The sequence below is a fragment of the Cydia splendana genome, chromosome 1 (genome assembly GCF_910591565.1).
Source record: "Cydia splendana chromosome 1, ilCydSple1.2, whole genome shotgun sequence".
Taxonomy (NCBI): Eukaryota; Metazoa; Arthropoda; class Insecta; order Lepidoptera; family Tortricidae; genus Cydia; species Cydia splendana.
In genome coordinates this window covers 6849944-6873677 of record NC_085960.1, presented here as the reverse complement: position 1 = coordinate 6873677, position 23734 = coordinate 6849944, and positions in this window count along the sequence as shown.

Below are 23734 nucleotides of genomic sequence, written 5' to 3'. Positions count from 1 at the left end.
TAAGGGGTGTTATAAACGTTTCCACTAAATTAACTCTTTATTCATTTTACGAAGTCGGTTATATTTTCATAAGGCAGTTGCGAATTATTCATAGTCTATGTTAATGAGTGAATACAGTAAAACAAATACCTATGTATCTGAAAGGTAAACGTAGAAAATTCAACACTGTGTTTGATGCATTTTTGGGGAACACATCCGGAACAAAAGTACCAAAAAAAGAATTTATATACCTATGTACAAATAAAACAGACGCATCTGCGGCATATATTGACTCCTACTGTTATTTTTGGTAAAAGCCGAGGCAAAAATATGTACCTATCCGTAGTTACACGCTACATTTTATACGAGAAATAATAAAGTAGGCATTTAAGAATATTGTGTATCGTATAAGGCAAGTACCTAACTCACTAGCTCTGCAGGATTTCAAAAATTGGGTAGGTTCCTAAGCTCAACGACAAATTAATTTTAGCAATTTTAGGTAGGTATTACACAATTTTCCATTTAATGTTAGGTATTACGAGGCAAACCTAAATTGTTTTCTAATAACGTCAGGAACATCACTTGAATTGTTCATCAGAATAGGCCTTAGAGCATTTAGTAACTGGAGACGCCTTGGCTGTGACGCTAACAGTCTGCCGGTTTTTGCGTCAAATGTATGGCTATTTGTACATGATTTGTACGTAACGTACAAATAGCCATATCAAATAAACGTCAGTACATACAAAAGTTTGCACAATTGTGCAAGGTTTTTGGCAGAGTGGTAAGCTCTTAATGGCGACTCTGGTTATTAAATGCTCTAAGGAATAGGCTGACATTTATAATAAGGGAGGCTCCTTGGGGAGGATTCATATAATTGCGTGAGGGATTAGATTCATCTCAAAAGCGCCGCCTTTCTTACCGATATCTGATCAAATTAATCATCCCGAGTTAAGGATAATTTTACATGAAAAGGAAAGCGGTTACTTAGCTAGTATTACAAAAGGCATAAGGTTAACCGATGTACAGTTGACAGTGTGGGTGATGGTACCTTAATTTATAGAAACATGAAGAAATAAATAAGAATAGAAAATAAGGTTTGTGTTATGGGTCCTAGACAACGAATAAAAATATTAACTAATATTTTTATGGGATTAAAGAAACAAAAAGTGCATGTTCAAATATTTTTGAGCACCTTGGCCGCGTCGACATATCTGATAGTCATCATCATAGTAAGTCGAGTGTACTCTCAAAGATATTCTCATAGCCACCCAAGGCCCTCTCTATTGGAATCGATCTGTCATCAACTCATCACGAGCAGGATTATTGTAGCCAATAAGCTTGACATCGTGCTGACAGACCGATTGCACGCACAAAAATGTCGACTGAATTGCTAATAAAATTTGATCAATTTTTGCGAATTTTTCATTTCACAAATTGTGGATTAAAGTGCTTTTAAGATAAATTGCGATCAATATGACATGGCAATTACGTAGCAGATGACAAAACAAAATTGATGGATTGTGATGGATGGGGCCAATTGAAACCATAAACTGTCCTGATGCCACTTGGCTACTTGCCAAAAAAGTATTACTACAACTACAAAAAAAAAGATGTTCTAAATTTAGTTAAATTTTTATAATAATTGATTGCATATCTTAATCAAAATTCAGTTTTGACGAAGGAATCTATAAGAATTACCTACCCATACCTTAAATTACAACAGTACATTCCGCAGCACTATATAGTAAGGAAAAGTACATACCATAGGTACTTTTCCTTATTTGTCAATATAGTGTACCCTTTTCCATTGAATCTGTTGAACAACAACCCTTTTGTCATGCATATCAGAAACTGTCGGGCTGTTGGCTAAACTATAAAATGTGTCAGGGCGCCGTCCCTTGTCCGACAGTTTGTAACAGTGCTGCGAGATCATAAATCACTTGTAGGGTTTTACAATTGTTGTGTTATATCAACGTGCTTCTGTAAGAGAGCGTGAAACTGTAAATATTCATGAAAAAAAGGCTTTTCAAATCATACACTTCCACATGGGTCTCTATTGTTTACCATAAAGTTTTAATGTTTTAAAGTCATAATGTATTGTTTGTCCGTATTTTCGTTAGTTATAATTTGGTTTTTCTCAGAAACGCGTAACTTTTCAGGATTGCCATAAAACAAACCTGACCTAACCTATCTATAGGATCGTCGTCGTAAATTTAAGAGTTACGGCGCGATTCGGGAAATGAATTAGAGATTAACTAGATACGATATAGTAAAGATATGAGACGTCCCACGGGAAAAGGTACCTTATGGCGGTTGGCGCTTACACTATTATTAACGCCGCTCCAATATTATTGCGGCGCTATGCGACGTAAGCGCCAGCCGCCATAAGGTACCTTTTTCCGTGGAACGTCACATATCTTCACTATTTCATATCTAATGAATCTCTAATTCATTTCCCGAATCGCGGCACCGGCCGCCATAAGGTACCTTTTGCAGTGGAACGTCACATATCTTTACTATTTCATATCTAGTGAGTCTCTAATTCATTTCCCGAATCGAGCCGTTAGACTCTTGTCGGTGTAGCTCTCTCCATTTGACTCTGTCTATAGGATAACCTTACGAAAATCATGAAAAGTTAACGGTTTCGGAATTATGACTAATGATAAACTGACAATCATTACATTATGACTTTCAATAATTATGTCATTTATGTCAAACAAAGGGATCCGCTTCCACATACATATATGTACCTAATCGCTTATTTTTAATTTATTTTTTGCTTTGTGAATTTAAAATAGTTAATTTGCTGCACACAGTGCTAGCGAATTCCACGAAAGGCTAGAGTTAAAAGCCAAATCAAACTAATACTACGTTTGAAACACGACCCTCACCTTCTTACCCCTGGGAAACAAACATGTTCACGCGTTAGTTACTAGAATTAACCGTCGAACCCCTAATTACGTCACATTTGAAACGTTGTAGTAATACGTGTCACCTAATAACAGGGTTTCATTATCTTTAACGAGTCGTGGCCAGCCAGCGGCGGCAGGCTTATTCCCTCATCAACGCTTTTATTGTCGCCATGCCCTTACGAAGGGCTAGCATGTGTGGAAATGTGAGAAATTACGTAGAATTATATAATTTCTACACGTTTTTACTGTATGGTTAGGGAATTTCATGTCTGTATAATTTCGTATCCTGTCACAGTGTCGGCTATAGGTATCTGTCTCATTATATCTAATATGAGATCTCTATCGGCCTTCATATTGATTTTACAGCTGCAGCGTTGACGAGGGCGGTGTCATTGTCAATCTCCTAGGGGTATAATGAAAATGAAACGAAAAGTTTATTAGGTTTAATAGGTTAAACATTATAACTACAATTTTAAAGCAATTGTATTTAGATCCTCTTTGTTAGTCAGACCTGTAATCAGGAGTAGGTACCGTATTTCTTAATGTAGGTACATTATATATTTTTATTTAATCATAATGGTATGGCATATTCATTCTGATCGCGACTGTAATGGTACAATTACATCAACGCAATTTAATATCGGTTCTTTTACTCACAACTATGTATATAATTATGTACCTATTTCCGCCTAGTTACAATGTTTTACAAGAGGAGACGCAGTGAGCCATGCTAGCCGGTCTAATATAATTTTTCGCAATGTTCCCGCCAGATGTTATTGGCCATGAAAGAATCATGCGGTTATGTTATTCGTTGTTTAATACGTGCAAGTGCTTTATTAAACCAGTGTTTATGGACTCTGCCGGTTATTTGATCATCTACCTTTGTTTACTTAACCACAGGTATAATAAATGTATTTAATATACGTGTTCTCAAATAAAAATATAATGTATAAGGGATTATGACACATCGCGCAGCCTATACCCCATAACCTGTAACGGTTGTAACCCGTATTTATATATGTCCTCTGGTGGCTGGTAGCAGCAGCAGGCAGCAATATAGAGTAGAGACCCTACGCATAGCCCCTATAGAAGCCCTACGGTTGCCGTAAATTTAGGTTACTTATCTCGCTGAACGACAATGTCTATGTTCTGAGCCAGAACTGTACTTAAAGTAACTGCGCCAAAGAAGGCCCATCGTTATTTTAATTTTTAATTTTTCTTAGCTTTAAATTAACTTGCAGTTTTATCTATGACACTAGCGAACATGGACGTAAAATTTGAACCCATACACACTTGTATAAAGTACGAAATTTTGAAAGTAGGCAAGCTTAAGAACCGGGCCTTGTTTTGGCGCAGGTACCTTAGCCTTAAGCCGCAAACTACTTCGATCCTTGCATTTAAGTACCCACATATATTATGGTTGCGCCATTTGCGTGTGTGATATTAAGGAAAGAATTGCGAAAACGGCAATTTGTCTTACCAGCTATTAAGTAACCGGGAGATCATTAGATTACTTAATGTATTGTTAGGTTTACGCGCGCGTTTTAAAATATATTATTTTTACAGCTTAGAAAAAAATAAGTGGAAAAAAATCACTCCTGTCAATTAATTTAGTATGGCTTGGCACATCGTTACTAGTGAATTTCCAATATGACTTAGAATAGAACTTAGAACTCACTGAAGTTCCGCTATCGCTACCGAGAGTTCGGCTACCGACCCGTTTAAGAAGTGTAAAACTCTTACAGTCGAATCGCTAAGCGCCTCCCTAAGGCGTATATGGTGGAAATATTCGCTGTCCTCGGGTGAAGTCTCAGTAGCTCAGTTGGCAGCGCGATGAGTGATCCACTGCCCGATTCGAAATTTATGATAGGTACGTCAATTAATAGATCTAGAAACGATATAGATTAGATGTGTCAGTGTCAAAAGTGACGTTTTTGTTTGAAGAAACGTCACATTTGACACTGACATCTAAACCATATCGTTTCTAGATCTATGAATTGACGTATCTTAAAGTTCGAATCGGGGCGCCAGTGTGTTCAAGCCTCTCCTGAGACAATAAATTTTTCCATTACATTGCATTACATATACAAAATTAATATTGTTTTTCGAATTAAAGTCAAAAATACCTATAAGATAAATTAGTATAAATCTAAACCCCAGATACTGAAATTACAGTGAGAGTGCGGCGATTTCACTACCCAATTTGCCTGGTTTTAAAAATTTAAAATAGGTACGGTACTAAAGTGATAGTAAAATCAGGTAGTAAATTGACCAACTGGACTGTCATTTTAGTATTTTAAATATGAGAAACCGAGCTTATATCATAAAAATATTTCGACGCAAACGTTTCAAGCGTATTACCTATATCGTAAAACTTTTATGCATTTTTATGTAATATGTAATACAATTCTGAGTATTTTGAAAACATGGCCGTTACTTGATATTTACAATTTGCAATAAAATAGGTAGTTGTCTATTTTTCTATTAAAAAAAAATGTTTTTTTTGGATTTATTATGAATAATTATGTTTAGTCCCATTTGCAGGTTTTTGTACATACCATTATTTTTGTTTATTTGTTAGTTTTATTTATAGTGCTCTTTAAAAACGAATAATAACCTGTTGACAAGCACAGTGCGTTGGTAGGGAGGTACCTAAAGTTATATACGGAAACAGCAGTTATAATGTTTGTCAGATTCCAGCACGGAGTCAAAGAGCAAATTGATTTATTCCCCCCGAATTAGGGTTACCAGACGTCAGGAATTTTAGCCGTTTGTCAGGAATGCGGCCGGAATACGAAAATGTCAGGAATGTTAGTCAATTAACAGACTTTTTTTTATTATGTACCTAGAAAGGTACATTATTCAAATTTTTATATAAACTATTTATATTTTATAAAGAAGAGGCTAAACAACCCCCCCCCCCCCCAACCTCCCCCCACCCCGTCGCTGATATGAGCGCCAGGAAAAAAAATCGCAAATCACAAATTCCAACGAATCTTACTCCGAATACTCTTCGCGACATTATTCCACACATCTCAGTCAATTGATCTGGTATATATTCCTAAGAAGTGAAGACGTCCGACCATTTGCTTTTTAATTAATTATTTGATTGATTTGAGCGCTCCTCAAACTCCCCATTATTTGTTGGTTGTGCTTTATTTCCGTTAATTTGTGTGTACTGTTTTACAAAATGTTATGTTTCAATTTGTCGTTATGGTTACTATTGAAGTGGCGATCCTTTGTCGAGTGAAATAATTATTATTGGTAATGAAATGAGTTAAATGAAATGATTAATAAAGTATAAATTTTCGCTTAATCACCAACTTTGTTTGGGCTCTGCACGTGCTGAGTTGTGGGAAGAATAAAAACGTACTAAAATTACTGAGTTTATTTCAAGTCTTAAGGGAATAAAGACTGGGCTTATGTTGGCTTTACATTATTAACTAGTGTCACACACAACACATCTTTTTCGCTATCTGGACATATATGGCACTTTAGTTTATTAACTAACATTATTATGTAAAACATGGAAGATATTTCGATTAGTTTAAATTATCCCACAGTCTAAATTGCCCCCTGCACTCGTACTCTCAGTTACTTAAACCATCATATTTTTGTTTGATTTTGCACAGAAAGTAATTTCACCTATTAACAAAAAAACAATCTTGTTTTAAAAAACGACTGGATAATATTACTTATATCAGAAACAAGTGAACTGATATCAAACTATTCCGCCATTCTGCTTTGTTGCGATACTTATTTTATTTTCATACCGGGAAGTTATGCTTCCCTTAAAAGCTTTTCTGAAGTATCCGGCAGCATACAGTAGTAAAAGTTATTTGAAATGGTAAATTGTTGGGGTTGCAGGTTGGAAACGAGCGCGGCGTTCAGATTTATAACACGTTATAGTTTTGATATTGATATGATACGATCGATTGCGCTTAAACAGGTAGATATTGGTGCGCTATGATACCTACGAACGCTCGCGCTTCAATATTGGTGCGCCTGAAATGCGTTGAGATGAGAGTCGTGTCATAAGTTGTCGCGCCAGGAATTACCTACTGCAAGTCTTTCAAGGTTGTGTCATAACAATAGCAAAACATTACCAAAATCCAAAATATAAATACGCTTTGGAGGCTACCACCCCACACTTCATTCTGGGATAAAAAAAGTATCATACATCTTATTGTCTTTTATCTAAATCCGATCATCCGTTTTTGCGTGATAGAGAATCAATGATTTATTCTTTCGTATCATTAATGGGATTAAACCAATATAATTTTTTCATTCAAATATTTATTACAGTTACCTACTGATTTTTATTTAGTTTTTGTCTTCTCCTGATTTCTATAAAAACAAATAACCAATGCTACATAATACTATAAGCATATCTAGGTATCTGGCTTTGAAAGAAGTTCACATCGTAAAAAACCAATACCTACGAAAATATACTCCATCAATCTTGTGTCGTTCCAGAAAAAAATACACACACAAAAATACCTGTGATTCGATTAGGCGTTCGTAAAACGTGACGTAAAAAGCTAGCTTTCTTTTGGCACAGTAAAAGTTTCCGTCGTTAAATTCTTTTACCACAGAACTTGGCGGATTTTTCCGACGAACGTAATGATACCTACTTCAGCCGTCTTAATCACGCATTTGGTTGACGGCTCTAGAGGGCCTTAATTTCTTGTTGCTATTTACAAACAACATTGGAGTCCCTAAAGGACTGTAAGTAGGTATATCTTGATGACGCCATCGTAATAACGCCATCGTAATAACGCCTTTAGATGTAAGGTAAAAATAAATTAGGTAATTGAACTAAGTTACCTATATTGACTTTTTTTTTACTATTAGCACGGTTTCTCTTAAGACTTGATATGTGTAGTTACTTATATAAATAGCCCTAAACTCGACATAAACAAAAGTTTTCTTTATCATGCTAATATGACAAAAACACATACGAGATCACCCGACTGCGGCCACGAAAAATAGGAGGGTTATATGAGTTTGACCTCTATGTATTTATTCTCCTTTAGGGTCCGCTGCACTTAGGGAAGGTTGGCAAGAAGCTCCGCAATTTCTTGTATATTCTCGACAAGGTGATCATCAACGATCTCTTTCGCTTTTTCTATACAACATTCATAAATACAAAAATGTTAATTTTACAATATCTAACAGTGAAATCTACTGTAGATGTTTAGTTTAGATTGCGGGATTTAGTTTTTCCATCCACCGCGACCATCTCCGCAATCTAGGCACCCGATAGAAAATTTAATTGCTATTGCAAAAAGTAAAACGGTCCATAAATAAAATAGTGCCTCCATCGTTAAGTCAGGTTAATACTTATGTTCCGACTTTCGAGCCAATACAGATAGCGAGCCCTAGGGACGTGTTGTTAATATGTCATGATTATCTTCACGGTTCATTAAGCTTAATACTCGCATAAAGTGTTTCCGTACAGTAATGGGCATGAAAAACGTCCACCTTAACGAGGAAATACATGCAACAAGAAGAGGCTTCAATTATTTTAGCTGATACATGCTACTTATGCATAGTAACAACTAGCGACCCGCCCCGGCTTCGCACGGGTTAACAAATTATAAACCATCCTCAAGAATCACTCTATTGATAGATGAAAACCGCATGAAAATCCGTTCCGTTTTGAGCTTATCGCGACATTCAAACAAACACACAAACAAACAGACGCGGCGGCGGAGTTTGTTTTATAAGGTGTAGTGATATTAAATTGATTTTTTACAGAATTTGTTTAAATAACCGCGACCAGTTTAATATTGGCACGCGTTGTGCATATAAAATAAATAAATTCCAAATGTGTAGCTACTTTGTAACGGTAAACTAAAGTAGTTTAAATAGCTTAATTTACCTCTAGTAATAAATATATTTATATACCTAAGTAAGTACATATCTAATTAATTATTTTTGTTATATACATAGGTTCTGTTATTATAAAACTTTTAATGAAAGTAAAGAAATATATTGATTCTTTCAGTTTATTATATAAGTAGGGCTAACATAATCTATTTAGCAAATAATATATCCGCGCTGGCCAAAAAGCCAGCATCATGCTGTGGCTGGGACCATATCGTGACTTCGTTCATGTCTTGTTTTTAGTTGTGTTTTGTTTAGTGGCTATTAAACTGCGCTTCCTACTGTCATTTCCAGCGTAGGTATTATCAACCGCCAACGCATGTTGCATTAGAGTTAACTGCCTTACTAAACGGCTTTTAATTATTACGATAAGCTCCCGTTAATTAACTGAAGCTATAATTCACTAAAGGGTCCGGTGTTTATCATCACATTTTTAGGTAATTCTGCGGTGTAATCTTCTTTCAAGAGGGTTAAAACATGGTAATGAGAACGTTTTGCGAGTTTCTGTGTTAATTATAAAGAATTAGGTGTTAAATTGCATCTGTGGCTTAAGGCAGATTTAAAGTAATTACCTACTGTTTCTATTTACTTATGTACGAATATTTTCAATAAATTAAAACCAGTAAATTAAAGCGTATTTATTCCCAGATGTTACTAACAACCACCAAGCCGTTTTTTTAATGTTTGAACTGTTACCTAATGATCTATGTTGAAATTCGCATTGGTAATGGTCTGTCGTTGGCAAAAATAAGCCAGACATATTTTTAAATACTTACCAATTTTCGTGTTAATTTGTATACTTATACAAATTATTTCAGTTCTTTGGAATCAAATAAAATATCTTATTTACGAAAACTGTGGAAATGTAACCAAATAGTGTGCCGAAATAAATAATAACACAAATTAAAATATTTTCATAGAAAGTAATTTAATTTGTTCTTAATCAACCTTGTCGTTAAACAATAAATATTTAACACAATTATATCGAATTTTCAAATTCATAAACGGTACGAAATAGGCATGGCAAGCATGTGCACAGTATTGGACTCTTTTTAGTGTTCCGTGCAAAACTTTGTTCACGGAACACTATAAATTGTTTATTCTTGACTTGCCGCAAAATGTCGTATTTTATGTGTTCTCAGCTTTAACGTAATACCTACTGTTTCGATAGAAATAGCCTTTCTAGAAAAGTTTCTTGTTTAAAACGTTCGCGGACAAACACTGGTACATTAAAATAAAAATTGCATTGTAATTGTAACTACTTACTTACGGCGGATAGTATAACTCTTATGAAACTCTTAATTACTTATCCCACCTTGAAATATAAGGTACAGGAATATTAAAATATTACTACCTAATGTTTTAACATGTTTTATTGGCATTTAGATCGATGCATTGCAACATCACCCTGTTTTGGTATTTTATGGTACCTAATTGTTGTCTAACCCCCTTATTTATAAAACTTTACGGGCCTGATTTAGTTAAATTATGTTTTATCCCTTTCTTATAAGTACATAAGTCAAAATGACAGATAAAGACAAACGATTATTAGCTAATTGAGGGGGCAAACGGCGCCAAACGCAATCTTGACTTGAGCCCTGCCATACAGGATACCGATTTGTCAAGCAGGACAAATGTATGTTTATTATTTTACTATACATTCCAGTGCCTTAGTGGTTTAGAGGTGACAAGGTGGCATTCATTGAATTCGCGCCAGACAGAAGGTCAGAGAACTACTCATGCAAATTCAAATAGCCCTTAGGGAAATTTATCGACTGAGTCGGTCTTTCAGTTAGGTTAAATGAGTTTTATGTTCCAAAATGTAGTTAAGTACCTAATATCAAAATTTGAAACCGTGGCAATACTTATAAAAGCTTAAATTGTCAAAAGTTTCAGTGTCAATGTTAGAGTCTGTGCGGAAAGAGAAGAGTTGTAGAACGTATTGGATCCCATACATTTCACGACCCTTAATTCTCTTTCCGCACGGACTTTATATTCCTAGCAACATTGATGACAATGATGACCGTCGCCTAAAATAGGGATGAATATTTCCATAATAAAAATAGATATTTTTTTACACGAAAAATGTCACAATCATTCATTATTCATTTGTATGGCTCATTTACTAGAGTTTATAACGTTTATCAGGAAAAAAAAACTCTCATTGCTATCTATTGTAGTTACAAAAAATACCTAGTAGGTGTTAGTTGATATCATGTAAACAACCCTTATTTTCGAGTGTAGTTATTTTTGGTAAGTAGGGAGAAGTGATCATTCACATTTTTATCTCGACGGCTCAGCTTTCCTTCCGTGATATCTTTGAAGAGGTTTTGGTTCAGAGTTATCGCCATTAGGAGTTTATAAAAACGGAGAATTAAAATCTTTTGTTTACAAAGTAAAATATTTCAGGCGTATGAGGCGTATGAAATGTGTATGACGTATTAATTTGTAGCTTAGTTATAATTTTGGGTAACGTAAGTCAATAAAGAAAATCCATCATTACCGATCTTTTTACCCGACTTCTCTAATACTTGTTGTTAATACCTAATATTCAAATTTACAAATATCATTCTGTTGTCTGTATGTGTTCAAATTGGCGTGTTACTCGTACGTGAAATGATTCGTCTAGACCTAGACCATAAATATGAATAATGCCTCGGACTGAATCGAAAGTATGAACCTCATACGTAACTGGTGACCGGAGAGCTGGCGGCTGCCTCGCACAACGTATCAGCATTGCGACACAGCGAGGAAATGCAGCCAGCATCCTTGGTACAATGCCTCAAGACAAGAACCTATTTTAGATTTAAGCTAGTTATTAATTTCATTCATTCATATCTTGTATGTAAATAAATGACTTTATACTATCTGGTTATACGTTATACAATAATATCTATAAATGCATTTGCAACATTTTCGAACGAAAAAATTACAGACGACGAGTTTACTAAGCTCTTTATTATTATTTCAGCATTTTCATTTCGTTCTAAGCCACGTGGCTGTAGTGTCTCGTTTCAAATCGGTTTGAAAAAGGGTTGTAATTACGTTGGGCTGGGATTGTTTCTCTTTTGTGCCCGTTCTAATCTAACTGTGTAATTGTTTCAATAAAACAGAACGCCTGAAACGATTATTCTTTTAGCATTGCAAAAGTAAATTGTAAATGATTTAATAAAAAAATTACGATTTTAACTGTAACGAGAATACTTCACGTAAAATATTTGATTCAATCGTACGCTTTGTTATTTTTAAGTACTAGGACGGTGGTAAAAGCAAGTGTAAGTGGATACCGTAGCATTTGGACATTTGCAACACTGATTAAAGTTATAAGAGGTTTCACTCCGTTCAAAGGTTAAACTAAAGGACCAACGCAGGGCGCTTACTGGCAATCCAGTGAATCCTTGAGAGCTCATACTCATACCTACTCATCATACTCCTCGCGTTGTCCTGCTTATTTCCACGGCTAATGGGAGACAATTCCAAGCATACTATAATAGGCGTGGCTTCTGAAGGTAAGGTTAGGATAGTTCCGTACTACTATTTAATTTACGGGCAGTTTACGCGGCCCCTTCTGCCCTAATCATATTTGACGTTTAGAGACATTTGCACATTTAGTTTAAATGTTTATATAAGTAAGTAGAATAGTAGATGTGTATTGTTAATTTTAGTGTTATTTTCGTTTTTGTATTTTAATTTTATTAATTACTTTCAGTAATGATTGTAATTTTTATCATAGTCTGTTCGGAAAGAGAAGAGTCGTGGAATGTATCGGCCCATACATTCCACGACTCTTCTCTTTCCGCACAGACTCTTTACATAATAATGAAAGAAGTGTGCCTTACGAATTTTATAGTATGAAATTTGACGACACTGACAAGGGTTTTGTCATGTTAATAAGCTATTAAAAACAGTGTTGAATCATCTACTGAAAATTCACCATCTCGCTTGTCTCACCTTCATACTTTTAGTTGGAAATTCGTAACGGGCCACGTCGCACATTTTAATTATTTCCCTACTCGGCACCTCACAAGCTTCTTTTTTGCAAACTACTTCTTTTAGTACAGTCTCATCCAAAAAAAGAAATAATATACGTACAAGAATTTGAGATAAATTTAAAATTATCTCAAATCAAAAAGGTCCATATGTTTATTATAAGGCAAGTTCTTGTACGTATTTTACTATTTATTTACTCAGTTTTATTGAAAACGATCGTAAATGTCAATGTCAAGTATTTCGACTGGACACATAATGTGCAGTACATTGCTAGCTCCATTAATTTTGTTAGGAAATAACAGAAAATTTATTTTTCATTTTCATTAATTGAAAGTATTTGGACTGAATACCTGATTAGTTAAAGGGTGTAGGTATATTTTAATTTTTTGCTCTTATTAGGGGCCACAGCCTGTATACATCATACTAGCACAAGCTTTAATCATGTAAACAGAAGTGAGTGCATCTTGAAATATTGAGTTTTTTTTTACACTTCGTTTCGGCAATCTGAGATTGTGGTTCAATAACATAAACTCATTCCACAGTCAGTGTTTGCGGAATGAAATCCTTTTGAAAAGGAACCCTGCGCGATCACTATGGTCAATACAATAAAGTATGAATTGAAAACTGACGGAAACTAGTATTTTTGTGTTGGCTACTTACTGATACGGTTTACCTTATGAATCTTATGATATAAGAAAATGAGCGTGGTGAAAACTTCAATATTATGTTTTGATTTGGCTTCAACTGTACTTCTAGAACATTTTTGCCACTTCAATTAAGCAGCCCGTAAAATGTTGGTTTCCGGGCCCGGAGCCGGTCTGCGTGCTTGCTAATGTTGTTTGTTTGCTTGCCGGCCGTTAATTAACTCCGAGCGGAAGCCATCCAGTAGTCCCCGCAAACTAATTTTGGAACGATAGAACAGACGACCAAAAACTCTTTGATTTCCTATTTCCTTTATATTTATTGGTAAAAAGCTGGAAACATACACGTGTCGATAATTGACTGCGTAGCCAACATGACGATCGTTAACATTAATTCATTCTTTTAAAATTATGGCTTCAGTCCAGTATCAAGATATTAGGAGCAAAGTCATACGACTAAAATTGTTCGGTTAGTACAAGACAGTGTACGGTGGTTTTATTAGCTCTTGTAAAGCGATAGCTGGACTTTACAAGTAGCACGTGGACTACCGGCCCTTGACTCCAAAATGGTGGTTAAACGCGTTTCAAGATTAATTCTCCAAACAGCTATCGATAATATATTACACTTTAAACAATATTAATGAGCAAAAACAAAGGAATTAATCACGACGCGTGACTATTAAGATGGCGCTCGAACCGGAAGCGCCAATCGTTAACGCTCCGTAGCGAATGGGACGCAACTGTCACTGTCGCACTAATAAGGAAAAGTGATAGAGAGATATACTACGCAATGCCACGGAGCGTTAACGATTCGCTCGTTGGCTAAGCACCATAAGATAGGAAATTTCTGAAGTGTTCTCGGATGCCGCAGCGTGGGATGACAAACAACAAGAAGATGCCTTATGATAATATATTATTAAGTTTAGCTTTATTTTACAAGTTTCTAATATTAGGGTCAAACAGATCACTGTGTTATGTCTTTCCTGTAGACATACACAAGAGTTAAGTGCTATAAAGGTTAATTTTCTTATTTAACCCTTATCCACGTGAAAAGGTCCTCCTTTTATTTAAAGAACTATGATAAAATCATTACTTACATGCCCACAAGCTGTTAACTATTGCCCACAGGAGAGAAAACTAGCGTGTTATCGCGAACAGTACATTTTTCTCTCCTGTGGGCAATAGTTAACAGCTTGTGGGCATGTAAGTAATGATTTTATCATAGTTCTCTAAATAAAAGGAGGACCTTTTCACGTGGATAAGGGTTAAATAAGAAAATTAACCTTTATAGCCCTTAACTCTTGTGTATGTCTACAGGAAAGACATAACACACTGATCTGTTTGACCCATTAACAGCCTCCAGAGTTTTGTTGGTAATAACCCTTTCTTATAAAGTATAAAAAATAGTAAATCAGGATATTAAATGTACCTACTAATATTGTACACTTACTGATCATACTAAATAAGTATTGTGTAAGTTTTCTGTATCTACCTACAGTCCTACACCTATCATTAAACAATTGTACTTTAATATTATTTACCTTGGGCTAAGGTTTCGTATTTATCATAACAAAATCTAAGTGTATCAAACATCCATAAAAAATGGCACGCCTACATGATTTTTCAATGCGTTTTTACTTAGCAGAAAATTGGAGAATCTGTGGGAATGGTTTTGGATTAGTTAACAAATATTATAATGTAACAAAAACAACTGACTTTTAGGTCGTAAATCACCTCTCTGCTATTATACTCAGGCTGCTATTTGATCTCCCCCACATCAGCATCACCACTGATGCCGTATATGTACATATACCTACCTCTATTATATTACGTGCGAAACATGCCAGAATATTTGAAAACGTAACTCCTATCAGACCCGTATACCTATACAACAGAAGTTTTAAGGACTACGCATTGCTGCGTTTCGTACTTTTTTATTGACTCTGCGCCGTGTTTCGTGGTTTCCCTTTTTTGTTCCGACAACCTGTTAGGATTTCGAGTACAAACTGCTGTTGACTTTTGTTTTGTGCCATTAGCAGTGTTTGCTCTCGGGTGCCACAGAACTTTGTATGGTAATCGTTATCAGGCCGCATAGGTATACATGGGTCTTAAACCTAATTAACCTTCTGAATAAACCCAACCAGACGTTGCAATAGAGACGAGTATTATTTACGTCTTATATTATATACATGTCTGATCAGGTATTCTGTAATAAATTCCTAAAATACAGTTTCAGTTCCTACTAATCTCTTGCGGCTATTCAGTTTTCCGTAAAATATAAATGTCAGTTAGGTGAGAAAATTTCAGTTAGGACCTGAATTTCTAAAAAATGGGGTACTTAAATGATTAGGCGGCAACTCCATGCCCTTACGCTGAAGTTCGCAACTATTTACGCCTAATTTTTGACACATCGCTCTCAGCATAGGCCGTTCACTATAAATATTAGGTCCATTACTCACGTCACATGCTCCTATGACGTGCTATGAATTTATATAAGAGCCAACAGATGGCCCTGTTACACTGATTTATGCGGCAGTTTTGTTTTTGTAAATAGAAAGCAAACAAAGGTTTATGGGGAGAAAGTTTATTTGAAGGGTTGGCTTAAGTTACTTGATTTGGGAGATAATAAATCTCTGAGTAGGTCCGTTTTCCACCTATTTTGTATATGGTACTTTTTTAACTGGAGTGTGTAGAATTTAATACAACTGTTATTTGAATGAAAAATAAGTAAATGACTACTTCGGTAAAATATTTTAGGTCTACAAAGACAGTAGCATTGAGAAGCAAAAGAGACTGCATCAGCGCTTACGAAGTACTTTCAATATTTTTTGTTCGGCAATTTAATCAATTTTTCATACGTAGCCAGCCACCCTTTTCAATCTCATGTCTCCGTTGTGACTCTTCGAATACCCTTTCGCACGCTCCTCAACTGAAAATAGTTATTCCAGTTCGGAAACTAGATTCAATCGAGCGGTAAATCGATACTCCCAACTCTAGCCTGCCTCGATTAAAGACGACACACTGTCAGCCCTTGTGTCCAGTGATAATGAAAACAAGTGAAGATGCAACAACGATAAAATTATATATCACTTTTTAAATTTATTGCATTGTTTCTTACAATGTATTCTTCTTCCAGTGCCATCTCCTACCGGAGGTCGGCTATCATGAGGGCTACATGGACTTTAGACACAACCGCGCGGAATAATTATATTGTCAGGTATCATGAAATATTAGAAACAAATTAAATTAATTTCTTGAGATTATATTAATTTGTGGTATTTCAAGTAGAACACTACTATATAAATTACAAACCGAAATGTAAATAAATATGTCATATACGAAGAAAAAATTACCAAAGCCTTCAGTGCCCAGGGCTGGAACCTAAGCACCTGCCGCGATAGTAGAGGACGCTGGTTAATTTCCAGCCCCAGCCATTCATATAACAATAAAATACAACTATCATTGTACAATACAGTACTAGTTAGTCGCATTGTGTTGTGGCATGGCATTGTCGTTTCAACTTAACAACATGTTCAGTACCAGTGCGAGCTACGCGCTATACGAGCGTAGCGGATAACATTGGAAAATCCGTAGGTATCCATCGGTGTCAGTGACACCGCTGTGCTGGCACCATTCCTGGTCTTTACGAAAAAATATATAATTCAATGCGTGTAACTTAATAATTTACATGTAATTATAAAATCCGCAAAACTTCCCAGCAATATGTCAGCGTAAGTCAAAGGCTCGCAAATTAGCGTCACGTGTGCACGGCAATTTTGCTCCGTGTTATTTATCGGAGCAGCCTGTAGATGAGGGACAGGTTATATAAGTACGTAAAACTACGGATTGGAATGGTAACCAAGGGGGGCTTAATGGATAGTGAACGGATTATCGAGGTTTAACAACTTCAAATTGAAATTGTCCTCGGGTTAGGTAATGGCGGTTGGTAATCTCACTAATCTCTAAGGCTTAACTGGAATTATGGGCAATTACCTATCATCAGCTATGGTCGTAATGATACGATAGTTTGGAGGTCCTGAAGAATCAATCAGTACGGTTACCATCAGTTTGTCACTGACATAAACGCCGTCGAGAACGTAATTTACTTTCTATACATCTCGCTCGCACTCGCATATTAGTGCAAACGGGATGTATAGAAAGTAAATTACGTTCTCGACGGCGTTTATGTCAGTGACAAACTGATGGTAACCGTACAGGAGTACGGGTCGGTTTCGTTATGCTATGGTTAAATACTATAGCTTAGGCAAATAGATTAACGGCCAGGTACTAATATAGCGTTAAGGGGCCCACAGATTACCAGTTCGCCGGACGATATAAGCCTGTCAGTTGTTCGGAGCTGTCAAATTTTGCGTTTAACTGATGACAGGCTGATGTCGTCCGGTGAACTATCACTATCAGTGGGCCCTGGCTACGCCATTGTGATTATTTCATACATTTTTATAATTAATTATAAGCTTATTCTTAATTTATCATACACACCACTCGAACGCACCTTTTATATATTTCATACCTGGCAATATCCTTTCCTAACCCCCCCGCTCCCCTCACCTCCAACCGCCAGTGCAAAATAAAATCTCATCGCGGGCGCGTCCAAAAAGTTTGCATTCATCTAATTAAACTCAAAATCAAGTAGAAAGTACTTTAAAGAAGATCAGTGACGTCACGTGTAATCCTGTGCTTGTGAACTCATCGAAGTATCGTGTTTGTGCCGAAATACGAACTCAAAATTGGAGTTGGCGGTCTACGTGCTATCGAGGTTTGTCCCTGCTACTCCAAGTGTTGGTCCTTATCGATCCTGATCCTTCCTATATATATAAATATTTCATTATTTCATACATATTTACAGTAATCATACACTCAAAAATAAAATTTATACGTATATTTGTTAAAATCACTCAACGTGCTACCATACTTTAATTGGTGCGCATCACGCTTATTTCATCTTATTTCGCAACTAGTTATCATTAAATACCAGTTATTTCACTCATTCTTTAAGATTCAAAGCATATTTTTGGTAAATCGCGCATATTTCACGTAGTCAATTGTAAAATTTGTTCGCCGCTTGCACCATTTATACTTACCTACCTACCCGCCATCTTACATTTTATACTCACCGCGCACAAAATATTTTATAACTTCACGCAAATTACGCATACGCATATTATTAATTGACTTATTACCAATATGGGGGGAGGCAATAAATCAAAAGATGGTTCAAGCGACGATGACGTTATGATTACTTTTTTGGAACACAAAAAACAATTTCTGTTTCAAATAATTCAAGAGGTCTATAACTTAAGCTTGAAGGTTTCCGACGATGTCACACGCACACAATTCTTAGCTAGGGCTCAATCCGCTGATAAAACGCGTTCAGATTATATGGAAACAGTAGATAAACTTATGATTGAACAACTCAAAGAAAATCCTGAGGCTCAGCCGAGTTATAGTATTTTAAATACATTTGACGAGTTATATTGTTACATTAAACAAAAGGAAATTACACTGAGGCAAGAGCTTGAGGACCAAAAGAAAAATAATAATTTTAACACTAAGTTGCCCCCGCTTCAACTCATAGGTTTTGATGGTAATCCTACTAAGTGGCCAGTATTCTATGAAAATTTCCGCAGTGTCATACACACTAATACTCGCTTAACCAATGCTGAAAAGGTCCAGTACCTAATAGGATGTCTCTCCGGCAAAGCACTTAATGTTTGTTCCGGAATAACCGCTACCTCTGAAAACTATGACATCATATGGCAAGCTCTTCTAGCAAAATACCATGATACTAGGGTACAGGCTTCCGTCTATCTAGACCAGATGTTACAACAAAAGACTGGACAGTCAGTCGATAATATACTCGATAACTTTTGTTCCGCTGAAGCAGCATTGCAGCGCTTGAAAATTGATAACTTATCAGATTTTATGATAACTCATATTGCCCTAAGCAAATTGGACAAAACTATGATCGACCTGTTCGAACAGGCTCATAGACACATAGAAATTCCTAAATTTTGTGATTTAAAGAAATTTCTAACTGAACAAAGTAAACTCCAAGTACTCCACACGCCATCTCGCTCTCAAACTCAAACTTATAATAATAATACTCGCGCTCAGATCACTAACAAAGCCGCACCGCAAATTAATAAAATAAAAACATTCTGTACTCAAGTAACCGTTCCACAACCTCAGACTTCCAGCAAGTCTAACAGCTCTGACAGTGTCACTCAACCGCGATCATGCAAAGTGTGCAATTCTCAACTCTCTCACCCTCTATTCAAATGCGAATATTTCCTAAAACAAAATACTCAAACGCGCAACGACATAGTTCGTCAACACACATTTTGCATAAACTGTTTAGGTTTTCATCATATTAATACATGTAAATCAACAAACCGGTGTTCGATTTGCAATAAGAAACATCATTCTTTATTACACTACGAAACCCATTCGAATACAACGCATTCCCCGCGATCAGCTGATTCAGCAAATGATAATAATAACAACAACTCAGCTGGCGCGCGCGCTTCCACAGCGCCGCTCCCAAGCACTAGCTCCTCGAATATTCCGTCTCTGTCTCACCCGCCGCGTCAGCCGCGCTCGCCTACGACGAGTGCCGCTCGCACGCACGGCGGTCAGACAAGCGCTCAGGTGAATAACGACAACATCGCGTTATCAGTTACCATTCCTGCTCGAAATTTAAACAGTGACACGTTAGTTCTATGCCCGACCGCGTCTGTTAACGTTTATAATAACAATGAAACGCATCGCCTACGCGTATTTTTGGATTCTGGGGCGGCTACTAATTTCATAACGAAGGCTTGTTGTGAACGCTTAAATTTAAAAATTATTCCCGCACCCGCTATTATTAATGGCATAGGAAAAATTAAAGACCGCACGTTTGGAATAACGCAACTTACAATACACTCTCGATTCGACTCACGCTGTTCCTATACCGTTTGCTGCCGCGTTATGGATGAGATTACGGACATTTTACCTAGCGCCGAGCTAGAAACCACGCAATTAGATCACCTTCAAGGTTTGCCGATGGCCGATGACGAATATTACTTACCGGGTGAAATAGATTGTCTGATAGGTAATGAATTGTTCCCCACGTTACTCGGACCAGGTAAAGTGACCTCGCCGACCTCCTCGGTTGTAAGTATCGAAACTACGCTCGGATACATCGCCGGAGGAAGGGCGCAATGTTTTCCTAATTCGCTCAAAAATGAAACTCGCTCATTAAACGCTCATAATTTGGAAAAGACTTTCTTTTGCCAAACTGAAGACTTCTGTCTCGATCAGTTAACGCAACGCTTTTGGGAAATTGAAAATGTCCCAGAAAAAACCCATTTTAGTCCAGATGACGAAGCATGTGAAAAACAATTTCAGTCAACTTACACGCGCGATGACGACGGTACCTACACCGTTGCTCTTCCTTTCAAACACTCGCCTACTGAATTAGGATCCTCTTATTCCGCAGCGAAGCACCGCTTATTAAATTTAGAAAAGAAACTCGACTCAACTGGATTACGGTCAGATTATAACGCAACTATTCAAACTTACATAGATCAAGGTTATTTAACAAAGGTCCCAAATGATTTTCAAACCACTGATTCTTATTACATACCGCATAGAGCCGTTTACCGTCCAGACAAAGAAACTTCAAAGACGCGTATCGTACTGAACGCTGGTTGTAAAACCACCTCAGGAAAATCCCTTAATGATTTACTATATGTAGGCCCAGTCCTACAGAATAATATTTTCGAATTGCTGTTAAATCTCCGCATGTTTTCAATCGCAATATCCGCAGATATCGAGAAAATGTATTTTCAAGTGAAACTTTCTCCTGATCATCACTCATTCCAAAGAATTTTATTCAGATTTGACACTAACTCACCGATTGAAATATATCAATTTAATAGGGTCTGTTTCGGTGTTTCCAGTTCACCCTATTTAGCATTGCGTGTCGTGCGACAACTTGCCGCAGATAGCCGCGATTCGTACCCGCTCGCCGCTTACGAAGCCGAAAATCATATGTACGTTGACGATTATGTTAGTTCCGTTGATAACGTAGATACGGCAGAAAAAATATATAAGGAGATGACCGCTATGTTCAAATCGGGAGGTTTCAATTTAGTTAAATGGATTTCAAATGATAATCAACTCATGTCGCGCGTCCCATCCGCACTAAAAAGCCCTCTCGCTGTCAAATTTGATGACGATCCCAACGCTGACACTAAAATCGTAGGTATGCAGTGGCAGCCTACTGACGATAACTTTCATTTCAAAACAAACATAGATTTTCCAGAGACTTGTACTAAACGCTCGATTCTATCTGTCACCGCGCGCTTGTTCGACCCGCTAGGTTTAATTAGCCCGGTTGTAGCTTACATGAAACTACTCATTCAAGAATGTTTTAAACTTCAACTTGATTGGGATGATGAAGTGCCCGACTTCATTGTCTCCAAATGGAAACAATTCCACCAGGAACTTCCGCACTTATCACAAATTAAAATACCGCGCCATATTGGCATCACATCCACAAACAGAATCACTTTAATAGGGTTCGCCGACGCTAGTCAGCAGTGCTATGGAGCTGCGATCTATATACGCGTAGACTCAGATGAAAATTCAACCGCGCATTCAGTAGAATTACTCACCGCTAAATCCAAAGTTTCCAATCCTAATAAAACCCTCGCTCGCTTAGAACTCTGCGCCGCCGTGTTACTCGCAAAATTAATAAATTCAGTTCGCGACGTCCTAAGTAAACGATGCACTATAAATAAGGTATACGCTTTTTCAGACGCCACTGTAACGCTCACATGGATTCATTCACCCGCTTATAAATTTTACACATTTGTAGCTAATCGTATAGCTCAAATAAATGAGTACTTACCCGCTTCCCACTGGTTCCACGTTCGTGGTGTAGAGAACCCGGCAGATATTGTTTCGCGGCCTGTAACGCCAACAGGATTAGTAAATAACTCACTCTGGTTCCACGGCCCGCAATGGCTGTCCGCTCCGATTAGTACCTGGCCTGTAAAGGAATTTAAAATAAATAATAATACACAGGAAGATTTACAAGAAATTAAAATTACATCGCTTCCCGCGCAAACTGTATGTACGGATGTACCTACTCACCCAATTCACGACCTCGCTGTAAGATGTTCGACGTGGACTAAATTAATTCGCTCACTCGTATACGCATTTCGTTTTTCAAAATTACTTAACTCTCAAGGTTCCATAACTCCAAATGACTTAGAATATGCAGAATACCGCGTACTACGCTACGAACAAGCAACACATTTCTCTCGCGAGTTTGATGCTATTAAAAATAACAAACTAATTCCTAGTAAATCAGTTCTTAAACTGCACCCATTTATTGACGACCAAGGTCTCCTAAGAGTAGGAGGTAGACTCACTCATTCTCAGTTAGGTTTTGATCAAAAACATCAAATACTATTGTCCGCAAAAAGTAGAATAGTATCGCTTTTAGTAGATTATTATCACTCGTCGAACCTGCATACCGGTCCCGCTTTAGTACTAGCATTAATTAGACAAAAATATTGGATTTTATCTGCTCGAAATTTAATTCGTCAAAGAGTACACAAATGCAACTCCTGTTTCAAACTTAAACCGTTGTCTACACAACCACCGATGGGTGACCTCCCCGCCATCCGCGTCTCTCAAGTAAAAGCATTTGTACACACGGCTGTCGATTACGGCGGACCGTTTTATATTACTCATATACGCCGTCGCGGAGTTAAAAGCCACAAGGCTTATATCTGTCTGTTTGTTTGTTTAACAACCAAAGCCATCCATTTGGAATTGGTCTCCGATCTGAGCACGGACTTATTTCTTGCCGCTTTTAAACGTTTCATTTCACGCAGAGGTCCTGTTTCAATTTTATATAGTGACGGAGGTACAAATTTCATTGGTGCGAAAAATAAATTAAACGAAATTTATCCACTTATACAGTCCACTGATTATAATAACTATTTGAGCAGTTATCTTGCTCAACATAAAATTCAATTTCAACACAGTCCACCTTATGGTCCGAACTTTAACGGTTTGAGCGAAACTAATGTCAAGTCAGTCAAAACTCACTTATATAAAGTTATAGGTAATCAAATTTTAACCTATGAAGAATTTAATTCAGTTTTGGTCCAAATTGAAGGGCTACTAAACAGTCGTCCGATTTGCGTCCTATCATCGGATCCTTCTGATCCGACCGCGTTATCTCCAAGTCATTTCTTAAATATTACTCCACTTAAATTTTTACCCGCGGAAAAAGTTGATATT